Source organism: Bactrocera oleae, chromosome X (genome assembly GCF_042242935.1).
Source record: "Bactrocera oleae isolate idBacOlea1 chromosome X, idBacOlea1, whole genome shotgun sequence".
NCBI classification, from domain to species: Eukaryota; Metazoa; Arthropoda; class Insecta; order Diptera; family Tephritidae; genus Bactrocera; species Bactrocera oleae.
The window spans coordinates 33,735,703-33,758,522 of NC_091541.1; the positions used below are offsets into that span (position 1 = coordinate 33,735,703).

Consider the following 22,820-nt stretch of genomic DNA (forward strand, 5'->3'; position numbering starts at 1 on the left):
CGAGGGTCACTCTGGTTTCGCGAGGCAATTCGAGCTCTATGTCTGCTATGGGTGGAGTCGGTGAAGGTGTTGGTGGCTCCACTGTGAATGGCGGTTTCTGCCTGTCTGAAGTTCGTTGCGTCCGAAGTCCGGTCGGCGTACTGTCTAATATCGTCGACGTAATCAAGGAAAGACCTCTTGATGTTCCTAGGAGGCGACTCCGTTACAAGCAGGCGACTACAGGGGTGGTTTCTACGAAAACACCCCAGCAGAAACTGCTTGGAGAGGAGTTCGTTGTGTTCCTTAACCGGAAGCATACGGGCCTCACTATGTAGGTGTTCGATTGGAGACATCAAGAGGCATTCCGTGATAGTTCGGAGTGCAGTGTTCTGACAGGTCTGAAGCTTCTTCTTCTGCGTGTCACTGCATCCAGGCGACGATATTGGGGCTGTATAATTTAGGACCGGCCTAAGATTTTAGGGTTATTAACCGTCGGAATTTTTGTGCCATCGACTGAAATGTTCAGGTTCAGTCTGTACTCCTTCGTCCAATTTGTGAATATGGTCGCTGAGGATTTAGTGGGCGAGAGTGCTAGGTTCCTTACAGAGAAGAAGCGAGAAAGATCGGAGAGGTAGCTGTTTACTTTTGAACACATGCCATCGACTCCATTGCCCGACGTCAATATCGTACAGTCATCAGCGTACGAGGTCACTGAAATTCCCGCTGGTGGCTGGGGGAGTTTCGAAATATAGAAATTAAACAGCAGTGGGGAGAGGACACCGCCCTGCGGAAACCACTGTTTAATTTTCCTAAGTTTGGAGTTTTGACCTCGAAACAGTATAGATGAATGCCGACCGCTCAGGTAGTTCATAGTCCACCCCTGGAGGGAGCGTTGATTGTTCTATGTCCTCAAGTAGCGTTGTGTGATTGACTGTGTTAAAAGCTTTTGACAAGTCCAACGCTACGAGGATTGTGCTCTCGCAGGGTGGCTTCTGGTTCAGGCCATGAACTATCTGGGAGTTTATGATGCTGTGGTGGTACCTAGCACTTTCCGGAAGCCATGCTGATGATCTGCTAGGCTCAGGTGGTGAGAGGATTACTCGCGTCATCAAGGCCTCAAGTGTCTTCACTACTGGAGAAAGGAGAGTTATCGGGCGATAAGATTCCCCTTTGTTGGCGGGTTTCCCAGGTTTCAGTAGTGGGACCACTCTTCCGACTTTCCACACATCGGGTATTTGAAGAGTGGATATCGAAAAGTTGAGGACCTTGGTGAGATAGTTTACTCCCGTTGGGCCTAGGTGTTTTAGCATCAGCATGCTTATTCCGTCAGGGCCAATGGATTTAGACGATTTCGCCTTTTTGATGACACTCTGAACCTCCCCATCGGTGAAGGTAAGTGGTGCGCAGTCTTTTGGCATTTTGCGCAGGGAGCAGTGTAAACTGCCGGCTAAAATAGCTCGGGCACTTCTTCGGATCTGAGGAGGCATGGCCCGCACGGCATTTTGTCCGCTTATGATGATTTACCAATTGCCGAATCTCCAAATTGAGATCCCTTATTCGGGGATCACAGGGATCGGCATGGCGTAAGGTGCTAGTACAGCTGCTTCGTTTGCTAGTACAGCTGCTTCGGCTGGGAAATTAGGGCGGAATTCCGCGATTCTTCCAGCCGGTATGAAGCGAGCAGTAGCAGCAGCGATCACCGTGCGAAATTGACGCTCGCCAACGATGACGTCCGTAGGAATGGATAATGCGTTGAAGGTGCTCTCAGTAAATTCTGTGAAGCCGACCCAGTTAGCTTTGTTAAAGTTAACATAAGTGCGGTTGTCCACAAAAATAAAGTCAGGAGGTTTCTCGATCGAGATAATTATGGGCAGATGGTCTGATGCGAGAGTTAGCATAGGTCGCCAGGTTATACTATTTATCAGACCACCGCTAGCGATTGTAATATCTGGCGAGCTATTACAGGTGTCCATAATTCTGGTGGGGGCTTCGTCACATATTGTGCAGAATGTCGAATCGTCTATCAGTTCCGCCAGCTCCATCCCCCTACGATCGTTTGACAGGCAGGAATGCGAAAGATCGTGATGCGCGTTAAAGTCGCCTAGCACCAAACGGTTTTCACCACAAAGTAGCGCATCTATGTTCGGGTGATATCCTGTTGCGCAACATGTAACTGGGGGTATATATTAAATATTTTGAGCTCGACATCGCCTGACCGGACAGCTATACCCTGACATTCTAGGGTAGTGTCCCTACGGTCGATGTCAACATCGATAAGACGATATTGCACGGTGTTGTGCAATATGAAGGCTAGGCCTCCACCATTATCTCGCTCGCGATCCTTACGTAAAACGTTGAAACCTGCACAACTCAGAAGATCTGAGCGGCTGTTTAACTTGGTTTCTTGGACCATAGCTATCGTTACGCGCTCCCGGCTCATGAATGCAACTATCTCCTCGATCTTACTCTGGAGTCCGTTGCAGTTGAATTGTAAGGGTCGCGGGTGTGCAGTCGTGATCCTAGGGGTGAGTGGGGTGCGTGTTGGTGGTGGTTGTTGCAGCCGTACTATCCGCATGGGCGGTTGTCGCACTGTGGTCTTGATTGGCGACGCCACTGTATGTGATTCCGGGGGCAGACTCCTACAGCATGGGGCAACATACGACGCACCCCACTCTCGCGTGGTGCGCAGACCGGAACACGACAGAAAGTGACACCCTTCGACAGGCAAGACCAAACGATGTTGTTGTTGTTGTAGCGGCAGAATTTTGCCGAGTTGACAGTCCTTGGCCGGAATAAATCCGGGTCCGTTCCGGTTACGTAGACACGACTGTCGTGGGAACGGACCAAACGATCAGAAATCTGACCAGCATGCTAGCACACTTGAGTGGTGCAAAAGGGTGCTGAGCGACGTGGGCGACGGGAAAGTGGGGCCGAGCGAGCCCCACACCTCGATAAAGCGGCAGAGATCGCAGGAGGAATCCTGCTTCGTCAAAAAACCTCGGGTCGGACCCGCACCGATATTTAGCGAAATCGGTAAACTTGCAAGCTCAGTGGAGCTTGGAGTGTACGACCGAAGCAGGGGAGATTGAGCCATCTCCCATGCCGAGTGGAAGCGGGTAGCGGCTGCTATCTCCGCTGGTTTCATGAAGGTGGTCAGGGGAAGCCCTGGACCACCCCCTAGATATGAAAGTGCCGGGTGGAACCTCGGCATTAACAAACTAATTAGGTGTGCCGACGAACGATCGGCTCTCCTTTATAAGGAGGCGGTAGCCAGGGTAGGGGAGGTGTGGAAAGGAGCAAAGCTCGAGGCGGTGGCCAAAGCGGATCTCCCGATGCGGCCTCGGGCTCAGGTCTGGCTTCCGGCCAAACCTTCTACCCCGGCCGAAATTGAAGAGATGGTGCGGTACTGCAATTCATCTCTTCCCACCCAAGACTGGAGGGTGAGTAGGGTGGAGAGGACCGAGGCACCATATCGGCAAGCGCTGATACTCTTATACAAGGAGTCCCTCGCTCCTCTCAGTGTCACAAAGGGGGCCATCAGCTATGGCTTCAAGAGGGTCGTCCTCAGAATGCTCCCAACAGAAGCCAGGGCGGATGGCCTGCTGCCTCCTGCTGGGGTGGAAGGAAGTGGGAAAGTTTCCCTCTCAAAAATGGATGTCGACCCTGTCCTCTCGAACGCGGTGAGCACGGGGGACGGATCGTCAGGTGGTGATGGGTCCGTCTTCAACTCGAGCGTCTGTTCGACGTTGTCCTTATTCAGGAACGGTGGCTGAGCAGCCATGGAATATCTCGACTATTTGGACAAAAAGCCATAAGCTCCTGGCGGCAAGCAGCACAGGTAGAACCAGAGCCTGCATATAGGGGAAACTGCCCTACTTTTGTGACAGCTAGCAGTACCCTATACCAATTGGGTCCTGTATTGCAGGAAGCTTCGATAAGCTTTTCCAACCACGCCTGACAGGGATTCGATCCTATCTGCGGACGCGATTGAGGAGCTCGTCCAGGTTTTCAGCTCTGTTAGTAGAACTACTCTTAAAAGCTCCTGTCCTCTGAAAACTCAGAAAAGTAAAGGGAAACCCCTTTGGTGGACTTCGGAGCTAACGGAGATTAGATCTTCTAGCAGAAGACACTTCAATAAAGCCCGTAAAATGGCTGTAGTGACGACTGGGCGTTTTACAAGGCCGGAATGGCCATTTACAAGTCCGAGTTGAAGAAAGCCAAAAGGGCTTCGTGGAGAGGCTTCTGCGGCAGCGTAGAGGGTTGTCACGAGTTCTCAAGGTTTAGACGCATTTTTGCAAAAAATCTACCTCCAGTGGGGTATCTAAGAAATGCAGATAGCGGGTGAACTACGAGTAGCGAGGAGTCGCTGAAGCTACTCCTAGATGCTCATTTTCCGCTGAATCGCTCTACTGAAGACGTGCCACTGGGGGAGCTTCAGGAGGGCTGTACAGCCTTCTTGGACCTCTGGATGAGCGTCACAGACCCATCAACCTATCCTCGGCCAGAGGCAGTGGTTAAAGCCCTCGAAAAGTTTGAGGTGGAATCGAACCTCAAACACCTCATTTTCAGTCTTCTTTGCGACAGATCTGTCGTAGCGGAGTGGGGTAGTGCCAAGTCAACCAGAAAGGTTAATAGGGGAACTTCGCAGGGAGGAGTACTCTCTCTCCCACTGCTCTGGATATTGGTGGTAAACGACCTACTTGTATAACTCGAGGAGCAACGCTGTCGGGTGATAGCCTATGCTGATGATGTGGTTCTTATGGTTAAATGTAAATTCCTGAATACCGTCTATGAGCTCACCGAAGGGTACCTAAACGTATCCAACTGGGCAAATAGAAGCGGCCTAGCCGTCAACCCAAGTAAAACCGAAATGGTTTTATTTACTAGGAGGTATAAGATCCCAAATGTGCCTCTCCCCTCTTTCGGGGGTTCACGTCTTCAACCTGTTGATAAGGTGAAATACCTAGGGCCAACGATAGCTCTCAACGCTATATTAAATGTAGCACCTGTGGACATTGCCGGTAGGTGCATTGCTCCGATGTGTGCTATTAGGCTCAGGGAAGCTGGGCTTTTGAAGATGTCCGAACAAGGACACGCCGCAATTCTCTCCTCCTTCAGCTGCATTCCTGAAAATTTGGATCTCTGCGTCACAGCGGCCACTCGAGGCGGCTTTTTCTCTGCTCATATCCCGACGAGGGAGATGCAAAGGGGAAGAAGCCGCTGGAGAAGAGGCGCGGTGAGCTTTTTCACGGATGGGTCGAAGCTAGGAGGGAAAGTTGGCGGGGGGGTTTTCTGTAAAGAGCTCTCCGTCAATCTTTGCTTCAGGCAACCGGACCACTGTAGCGTTTTTCAGGCGGAAGTGGCCGCGATCAAGGTGGCAGTAGAAGTACTGTTACGAAGTGCAGCTTCGTTTAGAGAGGTTAGCATTCACTCCGACAGCAGAGCGGCAATACAAGCCCTGAGTGCGCGAACCGTGCATTCAAAGCTAGTCAAGGTGTGTCTGTCCTCACTAGAATTAGCATCAGGCTACTTCAATATCAGGTTCGTTTGGGAGCCTGGTCACAGCGGAATCGCCGTGAATTGCTAGGCCGATGAGCTGGCCAAGGAGGGCACCCTTGAACCACTCACATCAGAATGGGTCGAGTTGGTTTTCCACTAACGTCTTGCATTGTGGCTCTGGACCTCTGAATGGTCGGGGGATCTTCTCACCTTGAACAAAGTTCACCTCGTCGCCATGGTAGGAGTTCTCACTGGGCACTGTCCAATGGGAACTCATGCGGTGCGGCTTAGAATACTACCCGATGGTAGTTGTCAAAGCTGTATGGAGGAGGGTGAAATGGAAAGATCCGGACACTTTCTCCTCCACTGTCCGGCTTTTACTAGGTTGAGATTGAAACATCTCGGCAATCACACTTTTGGCGGACCTTAAGATTTGGTCGAAACAGATATTGGCCGTCTCAACAAGTTTGTCTTAGGCACAAAGCGCTTTGTCGACATGTAAGAGGCTATTGATCCGGCTCATAGGAGTTTTGGGTACCACAACGGACAAGCTGTCCAAGTGTGATCCTTCTTAGGATCGACCCTCTAACCTCACCTAACGGAGCCTTCCCAACACCGAGCCGCATTGGGAAGTAACGGTGGCCTTACCGCGTCATGGGGCTCTGGCGCGGCGGACTCTTTGTTCCCCTCTACAAAAGCTGACCCGGCGGCTCGCCATGTGGAGCCAAGGGTCGTACGAAAAAGATGAACACTGCTGAAAAAGCGAAACCCACGGAGACTCTCTCGAGCAGGATCAACTGCTCGGACACAGAGGAGACGCAACGAGCGTCCACCGGAGGGGCTCGCAAACGTGGAAGGAAGAGGGGAGGCAGACTACCCCTTACCTCCAAGTGGGTGTCCTGGAGGACAGGATGATCCAAGAAGGAAAGCCATGAGCGGTGCCAGCCTGAAGTGGTACCTGAGGCACCTCCAGAAGGGAAGAACTCCGGAGGAAGCCGAAAAACTAGCCCGTAACAGGGTGAGAGGCGACGGTGCCTCCCCTGCTTCAGAAAAGCGGAAGGGTGGGAATACCGCGGCCATTAGGAAACGAAATGATGGTAATCGAGGCCACTCAGCCCGCAGGGCGAGGTTGCGAAAAGGCAGCTCCCAGGTAACATCGCACAGGCGACCGGTGGCCACCACTCCGCCCCAAACCCCCCCGGGCTGTGGAGGAACAGCGCACATATGCGAATGCCCTCAAAGGCATTCGTATGGCTGTGTTGCCGCTGAACTACCCGGCGGAGCCGCTATGGTCGGAGGAGCTCACCATGCTTCAAGACCTACTCATGGAGGAGGTGGTCAGAGGGTCTGGATGCAGAACCTCCTTCCATGGGGTTTATTTCAAAGGAGGCATGCTGCAGGTTGACTGCAAGGATGAGAGGTCGGCTGTTGGGCTAAGGGAGACCGCTCCCAGACTGGAATGGCTACCCCCCACTCAGGAGCTTCTGGAGGGGCTCACGGACCTGGCGAGGGGCATCGCAGAGGACGGTGAGAATGAGGACCAGTTCCTCATGGAGCCGATCCTGTAGTGGTGGAGTATTGCAAAAGGAATAAGCTGCCCTCTTCCTGGGATGTGACGCTAACGCCCACCACATCGAATGGGGCAGCACGGATTGCAACACACGGGGTGAGTCTCTCATTGAGTTCATAGCTAGTAATTGTTTAAGTATTGCAAACGTGGGGTGCGAACCCACCTAGTGTTAGAAGGGAGGTGCTGGACATCACTCTAAGTAACGAGTCTATGGAAGGGCTGATCTCACAATGGAGAGTGTCATCGGAACCCTCCATGTCAGATAACCGAATCATAACATTCACACTGGGGATTGTGGTCAAACAACTTCCTAACAAGCGTATCCCTAGGAACACGGACTGTGCCCGTGCAGAGGCAGTCGGCAACCTGGTGGAGTATTGCAGGAGGAATAAGCTGCCCCTCATCATGGGCTGCGACGCGAAGGCCCACCACACCGAATGGGGCAGCAGATCATCGGAACCCTGCAACACACGGGGTGAGTCTCTTATCGAGTTAATAGTCAGTAAGAATTTAAGTATAGCAAACGTGGGGTGCGAACCCACCTTTGTAACTAGTGTCAGAAGGGATGTGCTTGACATCACGCTCAGTAACGAGTCTGAGGTAGGGCTGATCTCACAATGGAGGGTATCATCGGAACCCTCCATGTCGGATCACCGTATCATAAGATTCGTGCTGGGGATGGGGGTCAAGCAACTCCCTCCCAAACGTATCCCTGGGAACACGGACTGGGCCGTTTTTAGGGAACCGCTTGCAACAAGAATTAACAGTAGGGAGCAGCTGGATAGAAGCGCAACGGCTTCTGGATTGGGGAGCAGACTGTCTGCCCTAAACCAATCCATTATAGAAGCTTATCATAGCAGCTGCCCCCTAAAGACAACCGCCAAGGGCGGTAAATGCTCCTGGTGGTCTAGTAAACTCTCAGTACTAAGAAAAACGGTGCGCAAGCTATTCAATAAGGCGCACCGGAAACTGGGAGGATTACAGATGCAACCTAACTGCTTATAATAAGGAGAATAGGACCGCGAAACGGAAAAGCTTTAGGAAGTTCTGTGAGAGCGTCTCCTCAACCCCAGAGGCAGCTTGACTGCATAAGGCTCTGGCTAGAGGCAAGACGGACACAGCACTAGCGATTAAACGATCTGATGGGACCTATACGTCCAGCGCAGAAGACAGAGCTACGGCTCTTCTGCTAGCGCATTTCCCGGAGACGATTCAAGAAGACCAGATTCGACCTATGGTCGAACGAAGGCCGTCACGCTTGGACTGGACAGTCGCAAAACAGCTCTTCACTGCAGACTCCATCAAGTGGGCGCTGGCCTCCTTTGAAAAATATAAGTCACCGGGTGCGGATGGTATCCTTCCAGCTTTTCTGCAACAGGGGGAGCAGGTGCTACTGCCCCACCTTGTTCGGCTGATGAGGGATAGCCTAGCGCTGGCGTATATCCCAGAACCATGGCGCACCGCAAAGGTGATCTTCATACCCAAAGTAAGGAGGAAAGACTACTCATTGGCGAAATCGTTCAGGCCAATCAGTCTTACTTCCTTCCTACTCAAAAGTATGGAAAAGATCATAGACCACGAACTACGATCGAAGGTGCCGAAGGCTTCACCGCTTCATGAGAAGCAACATGCTTACAGAGCAGGCAGGTCAACAAACACTGCTCTGTACCAGCTAACCTCAGTGATCCAGAATTCGTTAGATGGGGGCGGGGTAGTGTTATGCGCCTTCCTCGACATAGAAGGTGCCTTTGACAACACGTCTCACGAGAGCGTGTCAAGAGCACTGGAGAAAAGGAGCGTGGCAGCACCAGTGCGCAGATGGATTACAGCCGTACTGCGCACTAGGGTGGCGGAAACCGCAGTAGGAGAAACTAAACTTCGTCTGGGAACAACAAGAGGCTGCCCCTACTTTGGAGCCTAGTTGTGGACGATCTCCTTGAGCGGCTGACTAGCAATGGAATCCGCTGTCAGGGATATGTGGATGACATTGTTATCTTAGCTAGGGGAAAATTTGAAGACACACTCTGCGATATCGTTCAGAGGGGATTGGGACTGGCAAAGGGATGGTGTAGTGGGGTTGGCTTAAGCATCAACCCCGCTAAAACTACAATCATTCCCTTCACCAGACGGAGGTCACTGCCGGGCCTCAGGAGTATATTCCTGGACGGCAGAGTGGTTGAGATGGCCAGCATGGTCAAGTACCTGGGCCTCACGCTGGATTCCACACTACGATGGAATCAGCATGTGAACCAGACCTTAACCAAAGCTACTAAGGCACTCATGGTGTGCAACCGACTTGCTGGAAAATCCTGGGGGTACTCCCCAAGGACTATCCGGTGGATGTACACCATGATCGTGAGACCGATTATCACGTATGGAGCGGTATCGTGGATTTCGAAAGCATCGCACACTTCGGTAGGACTTAAACTGTCGAAGCTGCACAGACTTGCCTGCATCTGCGCGTCGGGAGCAATGCGAACGTGTCCGACCGCAGCACTGGAAGTCATGCTAGAACTTTCACCGCTACACCTTGTAATCAAACAGACTGCCAGACGAACTCTGCTCCAAATGACAGCAGAGGGAGCTGGCAAAGGGAAGGTAATCTCATCCCAACAGATGAAAGAACTAAGTGAGGAAATACCACTAGCGCTTCTCCCAAGGGATAGCATTACCAAAGTAGTAAACTTCAGCAGAAAGTTTCAAGTAACCCTTGGCAGCAAATCTGAGTGGAATGACTCTTCACTGGACCGGCTGCTAAGGGGTAGCACCATCAAGTGGTACACCGACGGGTCGAAAACGGAGGAGGGGATTGGTGCAGGGGTCGCTGGGCCAAGCACCAAACTCTCCATTCCCATGGGAAATTTCCCTAGCATTTTCCAAGCCGAGGTCTATGCTATAAGTCGGCGTGTAGGGATAAACCTCCAACGCAACTATCGCAATAAGAGTATCGCTATACTCAGCGATAGTCAGGCGGCACTAAGAGCGATCTCAGCCTATGAGGTCAGATCTCTCCTAGTGATGGAGTGTATAGAACGGCTGAACAGCCTATCTAAGCAAAACCGAGTACACCTTATTTGGGTGCCTGGCCATAGGGGTATAGCTGGGAACGAACTAGCTGACGAGTTAGCCCGCTCTGCAGCCTCTACAAAAATGGTAGGGCCGGAACCATACACAGCGGTTGGTCCACATACCATCAAAGAGCTCCTCCGAAGGAAAGAGCAAGCAGGGAGATACATTGGCAACAACTTCAGGGCATGCACCATGCCAGACTGCTATTGGGGGGTTACGACCTCAAGCGGTTTAAAGCCATAATTAATCTCCCCAGAAACAAATTCCGGCTACTGGCAGCGTTCTACACAGGCCATTGCAGGCTCAAGAAGCACCTCTTTAACATGGGCATAGCCTCTTCTGCAAACTGCCGGTTCTGCGACATAGAGCCAGAAACCCCTGAGCATCTGCTGATAAACTGCACTGCAGTCTGCAGACGCAGAATCAAGGCCCTGAGATCCATGTTTTCACACAGGGATCGTATCGCCTCACTAGCACCCAGCAGAATTTTGGAATTTATCAACATGCTGGGCCTAGATGATACGATATGACTTAGGGGAGGGCACAATAGACCATAGGTCGCGGTGCATACCTCGAAACTAATCTAATCTAATCTAATCTAGGGGTAAATTCGTATACACACTCTGCGATATCGTACAGAGGGGACTGGGGCTGGCAAAGGGATGGTGTAGTGGGGTTGGCTTGAACATCAACCCCTCTAAAACTACAATCATTCCCTTCACTAGACGGAGGTCTCTGCCAGGCCTCAGAAGTCTATCCCTTGAGGGTAGAGGGGTGGAGATGGCCAGCACGGTCAAGTACCTGGGCCTCACGCTGGATTCCACTCTAAGATGGAAGCAGCACGTGGACCTGACCCTAACCAAGGCTACGAAAGCACTCATGGTGTGCAACCGACTTGCTGGGAAATCCTGGGAGTGCTCCCCAAGGACTATCAGATGGATGTATACCATGATCGTAAGACCGATTATCATGTATGGAGCGGTATCCTGGGTTTCTAAAGCATCGCAGACTTCGGTAGGACCTAAACTGTCGAAGCTGTAAAGACTTGCCTGCATCTGCGCTTGGGGACTGACACCGCTACATATGGTAATCAAACAGACAGCCAAACAGACTACTCCGAATGACAGCATAGGGAGTTGACAAAGGGAAGGTAATCTCATCCCAGCAGATGAAGACGCTAAGTGAGGAAATGCCACTGGCCCTGCTCCCAAGGGATAGCATTACCAAAATAGTAAGATTCACTAAGAAGTTCAAATTTACCCTTGGCAGCAAGGCGGAATGGAATGATTCATCACTGGACCTGCTGCTAAGGGAAAGCACTATCAAGTGATACACCGACGGGTCGAAAACGGCGGAAAGGGTTGGTGCAGGGGTCGCTGGGCCAAGCACCAAACTCTCCATTCCCATGGAAAGTTTTCCGAGCATCTTCCAAGCCGAGGTCTATGCTAAAAGTCGGTGTGGAGAGATAAACCTCCAACGCAACTATCGCAATAGAAGTATTGCTATACTCAGTGATGGTCAGGCGGCACTAAAAGCGATCTCTGCCTATGAGGTCAGATCACTTCTAGTGCAGGTGTGTATAGAAGGGCTGAACAGTCTATCAGAACACAACCGAGTCCACCATATTTGGGTGCCCGGCCACAGGGGTATAGCCGGGAACGAACTGGCTGACGAGGTGGCCCGCTCTGTAGCCTCTACAAAAATGGTAAGACCGGAACCATTCATAGCGGTTGGTCCACATACCATTAAAGAGCTGCTCCGTAGGGAGGAAAGAGCAGGCAGGGAGACACATTGGCAAAAAATTCAAGGCATGCACCATGCCAGGTTGCTAATGGGGGGTTACGACCTCCAACGGTTTAAACCCGTAATTAATCTCCCGAGGAACAAATTCCGGCTGCTTGTCGCATTCTACACCGGCCATTGCAGGCTTAAGAAGCATCTCTTCAACATGGGCTTAGCCTCTTCTGCAAACCCGGCGACATGAAGCCGGAAACCCCAAAACATCTGCTTATGAACTGCACAGCAGTCTGTAGACGCAGAATCAAGGCCCTGGGATCCATGTTTCCAAACAGGGATTGTATCGCTTCACTAGCACCCAGCAGAATATTGGAGTTTATCAACATGCTGGGGCGTGATGAGTCGTTATGACTTAGGGGAGGGCACAATAGACCTTAGGTCGCGGTGCATACCTCAAAATTAATCTATTCTATTCATTCTAGTTCATAGATTGTAGGATTGCTTTGGACAATAATCGTGCAGATATCTTGTCCAATCAAAACGAGAAAAACGTTAACTTCGATTGCACCGAAGCTGGTTTCCATACATGAAATTGATTATGATCATTCAGTTTGTATGACAGCTATATGACATAGTAGTCCAACTTAGAAAATTTCTTCAGATATTGTAGCGTATGCAATAATTGTAATAGTCAAATTTTGTGAAGATGTCTCGTAAAATTAAAAATTTTTCCATACAAGCACTTGGTATCGATCGTTCAGTTTGTGTGGCAGCTATATTCTATAATGATCCGATCTGAACAATTTCCTCAGAGATTGTATCATTGCCTTACGAATGCCCCCAGAACCAGCAGCGGGATGCCCGGGTAGCCCAGACGATCCACGCAGGAGAGGCATGAGCGGTGCCACTCTGAAATGGTACCTCAGGCACTTACAGGTCGGTGAATCATCGGAGGAAGCATGAAAGGTCTCCTCAAGTAGGAGCAGGGGCAGCTAACCATCTCCAGCTGCAAAGGGACACGGAGGAGCGAATGCCGCATCCGTCGCTGGAAGCGATAATCAGAGGCGCAGCCGAGTCAACGCAACCCCGCCTGGGAAACGAGGTAGCGAAAGGACGGTACCACTGAACGTAACAGGACAAAACGCGAAACGAAAGAGCGGAGAGATAACGCCCCAAAAACCCCCAAGTTCAAAGAGGCAAAAGGGAAATAAGCCACCGGCGATCGGAGAACAACGCTCCGCTTCAAGTCCCAACCCGGGTGTTGGGTGGTCAGCGCCAATATTCGGAAGCCCTTAAAGGCATCCGGATAACGGTGCTGCCCCGCAATTATCCGGCGGAGGTCTTAGGGTCGGAGAAACTGACAGCGCTGCAAGACATCATCATGGATGAGGTATACAATGGGCGTGGGTACACCGGCTCATTCCATGGTGTATACTTCAGATCTGGAATACTGCTAGTCGACTGTAAGGACGAAAAGACGGCCACCTGGCTTGCGGAGATCGCTCCGAAGCTAGACGGATGGAGACGCCCGGTCTCATGCGCGACAGTCGGGTCTACGTAACCGGAACGGACCCGGATTTATTCCGGCCAAGGACTGTCAACTCGGCAGAATTCTGCCGCTACAACAACAACAACAACAACAACCCTCCGCACAGGAGCTCCTAGAAGGGCTGATGGGGCAGGACAAGGACGAGGATAGCGATGATCGCGAGTAGGTTCCTCTCCGATAACTTGGGTATTTTATTAATTCAGGAGCCGTGTCTACAGAGGAGAGGTCAGGGGCCTCAATACAAGAGCAAGCAAGGTAATCTGTCCTTGTTAAGTTAGTCAGGATCGATATTGATTTCTTCTGTATTTCAGAGTTCCTAACACAGGATCTGGTGCAGGTGAAGGACAAGGAAGGTTCGGACTTCGTCTTTGCAGCGGCCTATTTCCCAGGGGAGACAGCCATAGCACCCCCAGATGCCGTACAAAGCCTAGTGGAGTCTTGCAGGAAGAACAAGCTCCCTCTTATTCGGTAGCGCGGACTGCAACACTAGGGGTGAGTTTCTCCTTTAATTTATTATTAGTAGCAACCTAAGAATAGAAAAGGTGGGTTGTGAATCCACCTTCGTTACGAGTAATAGAAGGGAGGTCCTTGACATCAACTTGAGTAACGAGCGTATAATTGCACAAGTCTCACAGTGGAGGGTGTCATCAGAACCCTTCATGTCAGATCACAGAATCATAAAATTCGCACTAAAGGTAGAGCTCCCCAAACGTATTCCAAGTAACATAGACTGGAATATCTTTCGGGATACGCTGGGGCTAAACATAAAAAAATTGGGCAGCTAGGCAGCGATGCTATGACTTACGGACTGGAGAGTCGACTGTCGGTATTAAACCAGTTCATCATGGCTGCGTATCAATGCGGCTGTCCTCTAAAGGCGACCACCAAAAATCCTAGCTGTCCTTGGTGATCCAGTATGCTCAGAGCTGAGGAAAACAGTACATAGGTTATTTAACAACACCAAGCGTGCTGAGATCTGACATGATGAAGACATTGGGATTGCGAAACAACACAGTTTTATGAAGTTCTGTGAAAACATCTCCTAAACGCCTGAGGCACCCAGACTGCACAGGGCTCTGGGTAAAGGTAAGACTGACACGGTACTAGCTATCAAGAGATCTGATGGGACTTATACTGCCAGCGCAAAAGAAAAAGCTACGGCACTACTGCTTGTGCATTTCCCGTAGGCATTTCGGGACGACCAAATTCCACCCGTGGTCGCAGACAAGGCAGATCGCTCGAAATGGGAAGTCGCAAGACAATTATTTAAAGCAGACGCAATTAAGAGAGCTCTGGCTTCCTTCTCGAAATATATGTAAGTCATCGGGGGCGGACGAAATCTTTCCAGTACTCCTGCAACAGGCAGCTATGGCGTATATCTCTGAACCATGGCCGACAGCGAACCTAAAGTAGGAGAGAAGAACTGTTCATGGCAAAAAATCCTTTAGGCCAATCAATTCCAGGCCTTCCTACAAAAAAGCATGGGGAAGATTATAGACCATGAAATAAGGTCGAAGGCGCTAAAAGTTCCACCCATGCATTCGAGTCAGCAGCATGCTTACAGAGCAGGTAGGTCAACTAAATTGCCTATTCCCACAACAGCCGGTTCTGCGGTACCGGAATTGACCCGGATTTTATCCGGCCAAGGGCTGTTATTTCGGCGATCTAACCCTGTTTGGATCGGTGAGTTTTAGATTAAGTTTGTCGTCATTGGAGCAACGCCTAGCAGCAGGGTTGCTCCGTATCCTCCTGACCCGTGCTGGCATCGAGTCCAACCCGGGCCCCGAGGAATTTTACTGCTGCGTTTGCGCTAAAAGGCTCCATCCAAACTCCACCTCGGTTAGGTGCAATACATGCAATGGATGGAGCCATCTTAAGACCTGTTCAGACCTTAAGACACATAGGGAGTGGACCACAAGTTACGTGGCCCCATGCTGTCAACGCAATAATGCGACATATGCCTCAACGGCTGTGCAACCTGCAGCATGTACGCGCACTGCTCTGCCACTCCAGTCGAGTGGCCAAGATAGGACCTCCACGGCCCTCAGGAGCTCACACAGACAGCATGACTCCCAGTCTGACCAACCTCCCCCCCCCAACCTTCATCCAGCTCCAATCCTCATGCGAGAACCACCCAGCAACTCCTGGTTCCTCGCACAGTCTGTTCCATGTGTCAGACCACAATACGCCGGAATGTCACATCAGTCAAGTGCAATTCTTGCACTGGCTGGTGTCACTTTCTGTCGTGTTCTGGTCTGCGCACCACACGAGAGTGGAGTGCGTCGTACGTTGCCCTATGCTGTAGGAGTCTGCCCCCGCAATCACATACAGTAGCGTCGCCAATCAACACCACAGTGCGACAACCGCGAATGCGGATAGTACAGCTGCAACAACCACCACCTACACGCACCCCACTCAACCCTAGGATCATGACTGGACACCCGCGACAAACGCGACTCTTACAATTCAACTGCAACGGACTCCAGAGTAAGATCGAGGAGATAGTTGCATTCATGAGCCGGGAGCGCGTAACGATAGGTCCAAGAAACCAAGTTAAACAGCCGCACAGATCTTCTGAGTTGTGCAGGTTTCAACGTTTTACGTAAGGATCGCGAGCGAGATAATGGTGGAGGCCTAGCCTTCATATTGCACAACACCGTGCAGTATCGTCTTATCGATGTTGACATCGACCGTAGGGACACTACCCTAGAATGTCAGAATATAGCTGTCCGGTCAGGCGATGTCGAGCTCGAAATATTTAATATATACATCCCCCCAGTTACATGTTGCCCAACAGGATATCACCCAAACATAGATGCGCTACTTCGTGGTGAAAACCGTTTGGTGCTAGGCGACTTTAACGCGCATCACGATCTTTGGCATTCCTGCCTGTCAAATGATCGTAAGGGGATGGAGCTGGCCGAACAGATAGACGATTCGACATTCTGCACAATATGTGACGAAGCCCCCACCAGAATTATGGACACCTGTAATAGCTCGCCAGATATTACCATCGCTAGCGGTGGTCTGATAAATAGTATAACCTGGCGACATATGCTAACTCTCGCATCAGACCATCTGCCCATAATTATCTCGATCGAGAAACCTCCTGACTTTATTTCTGTGGACAACCGCACTTATGTTAACTTTAACAAAGCTAACTGGGTCGGCTTCACAGAATTTACTGAGAGCACCTTCAACGCATTATCCATTCCTACGGACGTCATCGTTGGCGAGCGTCAATTTCGCACGGTGATCGCTGCTGCTACTGCTCGCTTCATACCGGCTGGAAGAATCGCGGAACTCCGCCCTAATTTCCCAGCCGAAGCAGCTGTATTAGCAAACGAGCGCGACACCTTACGCCATGCCTGACAAGGCCAAACAACGTGTTACCCGACGGCTGCGCAAAATGACAAAAGACTGCGCACCACTTACTTTCACCGATGGGGAGGTTCAGAGTGTCATCAAAAATGCGAAATCGTCTAAATCCATTGGCCCTGACGGAATAAGCATCCTGATGCTAAAACACCAAGGCCCAACGGGAGTAAATTATCTCACCAAGGTCCTCAACCTGTCGATATCCACTCTTCAAATACCCGATGTGTGGAAAGTCGGAAGAGTGGTCCCACTACTGAAACCTGGGAAACCCGCCAACAAAGGGGAGTCTTATCGCCCGATAACTCTCCTTTCTCCAGTAGTGAAGACACTTGAGGCCTTGTTACTCCCGTCATTCACTCACCACCTGAGCCTAGCAGATCATCAGCATGGCTTCCGTAAATTGCACAGTACCACCACAGCACTTAGCGTCATAAACGCCCAGATAGTTCATGGCCTGAACCAGAAGCCACCCTGCGAGAGGACGATCCTCGTAGCGTTGGACTTGTCAAAAGCTTTTGACACAGTCAATCACGCAACGCTACTTGAGGACCTAGAAAAATCAACGCTCCCTCCAGGGGTGAAGCGATGGACTATGAACCACCTGAGCGGTCGGCATTCATCCGTACTGTTTCGAGGTCAAAATTCCAAACTTAGGAAAATTATACAGGGGGTTCCGCAGGGCGGTGTCCTCTCCCCACTACTATTTAATTTTTATATTTCGAAACTCCCCCAGCCACCAGCGGGAATTTCAGTGACCTCGTACGCTGATGACTGTACGATATTGACGTCGGGAAATGGAATCGATGGCATGTGTTCAAAAGTAAACAGCTACCTCTCCGATATTTCTCGCTTATTCTCTGCAAGGAGCCTAACACTCTCTCCCACTAAATCCACAGCGACCATCTTCACAAATTGGACGAAGGAGTATAGACTGGACCTGAATATTTCAGTCGATGGCACAAAAATTCCGACAGTAAATAATCCTAAAATTTTAGGCGTTGCTTTGGACAGTCTGTGCTCTTTCACTCCTCACACGACCGCGATAACTGCCGCTTGCCGGCAGCTCTTGGGGAAAAGACAAAGAAACGTTGTTGGCAGCAAACAAGGCAATAGGCCGGCCGGTCCTAAATTACGCAGCCCCAATATGGTCGCCTGGATGTAGTGACACGTAGAAGAAGAAGCTACAGACCTGTCAGAACACTGCACTCCGAACTATCACGGGATGCCTCTTGATGTCTCCAATCGAACACCTACATAGTGAGGCCCGTAAGCTTCCGGTTAAGGAACACAACGAACTCCTCTCCAAGCAGTTTCTACTGGGGTGTTTTCGTAGAAACCACTCCTGTAGTCGCCTGACTGTAGCGGAGCCGCCTCCTAGGAACATCAAGAGGTCTTTCCGTGACTACGTCGACGACATTAGACAGTACGCCGACCGGACTTCGGACGCAACGAACTTCAGACAGGCACTGACCGCCATTCACAGTGGAGCCATCAACACCTTCACAGACTCCCCCTCAGTGAATGGCGTAATAGGAGTCAAACCACCACCCATAGCAGACATAGAGCTCGAGTTGCCTCGCGAAACCAGAGTGACCCTCGCGCAACTTCGTTCCGGATACTGTAGCAGGTTAAACTCCTACTTATCCAGAATTGACCCCGACATACTAAACACATGTCCTGCGTGCAATGAGTCTCCGCATGACACTAACCACCTCTTTGCATGCCCAACAAACCCTACCCATCTAACACCCTTCTCCCTATGGTCCGAACCCGTCGAAACAGCTCGTTTCCTGGGCCTCCCGTTAGATGACCTCGACGACAACGAATCTGGAACTTATCACCCAAACGGGGACTAGGTAACCATTACAACCACAACATGGCGCCATCCATTGCATGTGTTGCACCTAACAGAGGTGGAGTGTAGATGGAGCCTTTTAGCGAAGATGCAGCAGAAGAATTCATCAGGGCTCGGGTTGGACTCGATGCCAGCACGGGTCAGGAGGATACGGAGCAACCCTCCTGCTAAGCGTTGCTCTAAGGACGACAAACTTAAACTAAAACTCACCGATCCAAACAGGGTTAGATCGCCGAAATAACAGCCCTTGGCCGAATAAAATCCGGGTCAATTCCGGTAACGTAGAACCGGCTGTTCTGGGAATTGTATCTAGTGGTAGGGTCGGCTTAAGTATACCGTCCCATGCTTTCTGGGATAAAATAGGTATGAGTGGATAGAAGAGATCCTCCAGATCACGAATATATAGATATAGCCGTGGGAAACTTATAGTTTTCGAGATATTTACGCTTTAAGTTGAAAATTTCAACTATTTAAAGTACGCATTTTTTCGATTTCAAATGAATTATACACTTATATTTTTCACTTTTCTATCCACTAACACTTCACTAATTCGTTTGTACACATTTATTTTACATTATATAGTGCTTGGTCGAACCAAGACTGGGGTGTACCAAAGTTTTTTCGCGCAAAACTTCTTTTTGCGTTGGTTCCGGTATCTAAACTATAATCTCTCTTTTTATTTTAATTTTCTTCTTTTGTAAAATATATTAGTATGGCAACACTAGTTTTTTGACTTTTACACCCCTTTTGTTATTGTCAAAATTAATTAAATTGAAGAATGGTTTAAATATAGAAATAAAGCTATTTTGGCATCCATATTTTATTTATACATATTGCTTTAATTATCTGACAACATGGAACCCATTTGTTATTGTTCATATTACGAAAATTGTGTAAAAATAAAATGCTTATAGCAAATATTTTAATATTTAATATAAAATAAACATGTAGAAACATTGTAGTGAAGTGTTAGTGTATAATAAGTGCATAATATAAAAGAAACGTTAACCATAAATCGAGAAATGGTAAAATAAAATTTGTGAACTTAAAATGCAAATATCTCGAAAACTATAAGTTTCCGGCGGCAATAATTATATATATTCGTGATCTGGAGAATCTCCTCTATCCAACCATACCCCTCTTAACCCCGAAATCGTGGGATGCTAAACTAAAGTTTTCCCAAATAAATACATAGAAATATTGTAGTGAATTGTTAGTGTATAAAAAGTGCATAATATAAAAGAAAAGTTAACCATAAATCGAGAAATTGTAAAATAAAATTTGTGAAATTTTCAACTTAAAATGCAAATATCTCGAAAACTATAAGTTTCCGTGGAATGCTAAACTAAAGTTTTCCCCAGACCGGTTGCTAAAAGACGTCGGTAAAGTTGGTTACTAACATAAGGGTTAACCCTGAAATTGTGGGATGGCCAAAAATCTTTTAAAATTGCTACTGTTATAAAAACATGTAAAACTACGACTCTCTGACATTTTTACATTTGGTTTTTACGAAGGGAATTTCCATTTTACTACTTGTTCGTAGACTTTTTCTGCGCTGCCAAATTACCATTTTTGTAAATTTGTTTATTGAACTATGGTGTCAGATTTTCCTTGCTTTAAATGTTATGGGATTATACAACAGTAATAAAACACTTAATATGACTATGCTCTAAAATGGAGTATATAAAACTTATTTTTTAACAAAAGAAAATAAGATATAAGCATGTACGCAGACTTTTGCAGAGTGTATGTATGCAAAATCAGACTAAAACAGATATGAAAATGTATGTGTAAGAGCAAACAACTTAAGAAGAAAACTTTGTTTAAACATAATACACTTTAAAACTTACTAATTATATGATTTATCTGCCAAATGTTACAGATCCATATTTTATTTATACATATTGCTTTAATTTACGCTCACACACGTGTATAATACATAACACATCTATTGACTTTTAGTTTCTTTCCCACATTTCTCTGTGCGCACTTCACTTGTATCTATTGCATTTATGTCGTTTCTATCGAAATGCAATGGAACTGAACACTTTACAAAATGGCTACCCTTTCAACGACTGTATACAATATTCCGTTCGATTTCTTTAATTGACAACAACAATACATACCTAGGAAATATTCATTTTCTTTAACAAAAGTTTTCAAAAAGTATATATACTAAAAATGCACATAATATACTTTTAAGTTGTATTCAACCGATTATATATATATATATACGATTGCATTTTGAGAAAACACAATTCACGAATATGAAAACACAAAAGAAATATACACCCCACCGAAGACTTTCGCATATGTACTAACTCTGGTCATGCATACATGGATTATATGTATATATTATAAATATAGATTATTGCATCTATACATAAACCAAAGCCACAAACGCGTCCATATGTAGAGAGCAATATCACACACTTACGCATTTCCATCAAATTATAATTACCGATTTCAAATATGTTTGCTAAATTTCAGATTCGCATTTGTCAACGTTTTACTTCTGAATATTCAATGTATTACTTCATTAATGCTGAAAAATTTAACGATACTAAAGGCGTGTTCCCGCACAAAACTCAACACCACGCACTTTTTATTTTCCCATTTGCACTAAATTCGTGGTTTCCAAGTAGAGGAAGTTTAACCCATTTCCAATTGCCAAAATGTTCCATTCGATACATGGTTGTATTTCCACTCAATAAAAACTAATATCGAAATTCAGTACGTTACGACAGTCACAATTCTCTGATTTTGAATTAATTTTAAATTAAATACAATATTTGTATCTTGAGACAAATTTTCAACTCAGTATGTGACAGTCACAAAATTAGCTAGGATTTTGAATAGCATCTACCGAAATCGGTGGGAATGCACGGATAGCGGGGGTTCTCTACCACTTCAACTTGTTTCTACTCTTATGTTGTGTATTAAATGCTGCAATACTAAGTTTGATTTAATATTTAACTTTAATTCAAATCCATTTATTCATACAATAACAAAATATTTGCATGCAAACAAAAAATAAGTGCTACTATATTTTGCAAAAGCATAAAAATTAATTACATAGAAGAATTATACCGTCAATACAAAATTCATAATCGTATTATGAGTAACGCAAACTCTTTCAGAATTTCCTTTTTCTTCGTGAGTACGGGGTTTGGATCGACTAGGGTTATTTATTTTGGAGCGTTGCCGAAGGGCGCCAACGCAAAAAGACGTTCTACGCGAAAAACTAATTATGTGTTATATATTTCCTAAAATTGGGGTATTTTCTGTTTTCTTTACAAAATATGTTAATATATTTATTTATTGAAACGCCAATCGGCAATATACAGAGATATAATAAAGAATTAAAGTATTATACAAAAGTGGCTAGGGTATATTAGTGTAATATCTGGAAAATATTTAAATAATTGTAAGTTAATATGTAATTCAGACTTGATTTAGATGTAATTCAGACGAGCAGGTGTCTCTTGGTGTTTTCGGTAAAAGCAGCGTATGTTCCTCCATAGAAATTAATTTCACCTTGAAGTGAATTTACTAAATTAGCCAGTCTATTCTGAGGACCATGGATAACATAATTTTGCTTGGATTTCGATGTTTTTAGTAATCTATTTCGCCTCAGGGTAAGACCAGCAGGGGCGAGTTCAAAACTGTTTAGGATCTCATGAGCATCAGTGATGTTATTGACTACTTTGTAGAAAAAGCAGAGGTCACCGACCTGTCGACGAGAAGACAGTTTGTTTATACAGTAGCACTGGTAGACCTCATCAGTAGTGCATATGTGACTTGGTGACGATAGTTTATAGGCAAGTGACTTACAGAATTTACGCTGCACCTTTTCAACTTTATCGATTGTCGTGTTAGTGTAGGGAGACCAGATTACCGAGCCATATTCCAAAATTGGTAGTACAAGTGACTTGAATAGTCTAATGAGTGTCCAAGGGTTTTTGAAATCTTTACCACTCCTCAGTATAAATCCAAGGGCTTTGAACGCCTTTGATGTAATTTTGTCTGCGTGGTGTGAGAAGGTGAGCTTATTGTCAACAATGATACCTAAGTCTTTTATGTTCTCGACCTCCGCTATCTCAAGCCCATCAAGTTTGTAGCTCGTGCGGATCGGTGAGTGTGAGCGAGCGAAAGATACGGCCGCACATTTGTTTACGTTGAGA

General features: G+C 47.7%; 1 protein-coding gene across 9 annotated transcripts in view; it reads right to left on the bottom strand.

The window, feature by feature from the left end:
• The window catches only part of LOC106621199 (uncharacterized), a 35,461-nt gene extending 14,157 nt beyond the window's left edge, over positions 1-21,304 (bottom strand). For 2 of the 9 annotated variants that reach the window (XM_036376740.2, XM_036376741.2), the window contains exons 1-2: positions 21,074-21,297; positions 20,487-20,762 (exon numbers count right to left, since the gene is read on the bottom strand). The gene's annotated coding sequence lies outside the window, so the exon portion shown is untranslated. Of the gene's footprint in view, positions 1-20,486; positions 20,781-21,073 lie in introns of those variants that run through there. The other 7 variants (XM_036376736.2, XM_036376745.2, XM_036376743.2 and 4 more) reach the window with 5 other exon arrangements.
• Positions 21,305-22,820: the final 1,516 nt, after the last annotated feature.